Genomic DNA, 1,910 nt, shown 5'->3' on the forward strand with positions numbered 1-1,910 from the left:
CAGAGGCAACAGGCAAAAGGCAAAAGCCTACAGCACCCGGTATTCCCTGGCTGTCTCCCCTCCAAGTACTAACCAGGCCCGACCCTGCTTAGCTTCCAAGATCAGACGAGATCGGGCGCGTTCTGGGTGGTATGGCCCTAGACGCCGGGGGCTGCCGCTGGGCGCCTCAAGAGCCTGCTCCACGCATCCCAAGCCCAGCGGGTGCCCCGCTTCACCCATGCACGCGCCTGCCTGCCTGCCTTCATGCCTGGGTGCCTGCCTCGCTGCTGCCGCCCTCCGCCGCGGGCCCCGGGCGGGTGGCGGAGGCGGAGCAAGAGGAACCTGGCAAGGCGCTGTGGCGCAAGCCCCGGCCTTCACGGATCCCGGGACTCTGGCAGACGCCTCCTGGCTTGGCCCCACGCCCGCCTCCGCTTCCATCTCGCACTGCACCGCACCACGTCGGGCCGCTCACTGGGAACAGTGTGGAAGCGAGCGTGGGGCATCAGGCCGACCGTGCCTTCTGGGCGCCCCCCCTCCCGCCGTGTTCTCAGCGCATCTTCCCAAGTCCCAGGGCGCGTGCAACCAGCCCGGAGGCCGCAGCGCCCCCAGAGAACATCACCAGCCCGGGCTCGCTGCCCTAGCTGGCTCTCGCAAAATGCTGGGGGCCCTGGGGATGAGGGCTCCAGGGAGGTAAGAGGACCGGGACCCAGGGAGCCCAGGCCTGTGCCGGAGTCTGAGTCTGGGGTCTCGCTGCCACGCCCCCAACCCCGCCCGCTCCTGGGTTCTTGGATCCACCCACCCAGCCCCCACTGCCCATTTCCCGGGCGCCAGCCCCCGGTCCCGCCCTCACCGCACTCCCCCAACCCTCCGTGCAGGTGCAGTGTCAGGAAAGGTGCAAAGCTGGGGCGTGGCTTCCAGCGGGTGCAGTGGGATGTCGCCTGGTGCGGGGAGCGTGGAGCAGACCCCTTGTGAAGTGCTGTGGGGTGTGCGGGCTCTGGGGGGGGTCGGGGCGGGGCCAGGCTAGGCAAGGCCAGGTCACGACGCTTTCCCGGCCCGGGAGGGCCTGAGGGAGCAGTGGCCGGGGTGTGTTTGGCCCCCGAAGCCGCGCTCCCCTCCCCGGGGAGAGAGGGACACACGGAGGGACGGGGGAGGGACGGTGGGCGCCAAAGGAGATGTCAAGGAGGCCAGAAGCAACAGGCAAAAGGCAAAAGCCTACAGCACCCGGTATTCCAAGGCGGTCTCCCATCCACGTACTAACCAGGCCCGAGCCTGCTTAGCTTCACGAGGTCGGGCGGGTTCAGGGTGGTATGGCCATAGACGCAAGCGGCTGCCGCTGGGCGCCTCAAGAGCCTGCTCCACGCATCCCAAGCACAGCGGGTGCCCCGCTTCACCCATGCACGCGCCTGCCTGCCTGCCTGGCTGCCTGCTTCGCTGCCGCCGCCCTCTGCAGCTGCCCCGGGCAGGAGGTGGAGGCGGCGCAAGAGGACCCTGGCAAGGCGCTGTGGCGCAAGCCCCGGCCTTCACCGATCCCGGGACTCTGGCAGACTGCTCCCGGCTTGGCCCCAAGCCCGCCTCCGCTTCCATCCCGCACCGCACCGCACCACGTCGGGACGCTCACTGGGAACAGGGTGGAAGCGAGCGTGGGGCATCAGGCCGGCCGTGCCTTCTGGGCGCCCCCCCTCCCGCCGGGTTCTCAGCGCCTCCTCCCCAGTCCCAGGGCGACCGCAGCCAGCCCGGAGGCCGCAGCGCCCCCAGAGAACATCACCAGCCAGAGCCTGCTGCCCTAGCTGGGCCTCGCGAAATGCCGGGGGCCCTGGGGATGAGGGCTCGAGGGAGGGAAGAGGTCCGGGACCCAAGGAGCCCAGGCCTGTAGCAGAGTCTGAGTCTGCGGTCTCGCTGCCACGCCCCCTCCCCCCACCCCGCCTGCTACT

At 70.1% G+C, this 1,910-nt stretch overlaps 2 pseudogenes; both read right to left on the reverse strand.

Annotated features, from left to right (window-relative positions):
- Positions 1-24: 24 nt before the first annotated feature.
- LOC121024539 (uncharacterized) lies at positions 25-143 on the reverse strand (annotated as a pseudogene).
- Positions 144-1,188: 1,045 nt separating this feature from the next.
- LOC121024540 (uncharacterized) lies at positions 1,189-1,298 on the reverse strand (annotated as a pseudogene).
- Positions 1,299-1,910: the final 612 nt, after the last annotated feature.

Source organism: Herpailurus yagouaroundi, unplaced genomic scaffold (genome assembly GCF_014898765.1).
Source record: "Herpailurus yagouaroundi ecotype Mexico unplaced genomic scaffold, PumYag 65779, whole genome shotgun sequence".
NCBI classification, from domain to species: Eukaryota; Metazoa; Chordata; class Mammalia; order Carnivora; family Felidae; genus Herpailurus; species Herpailurus yagouaroundi.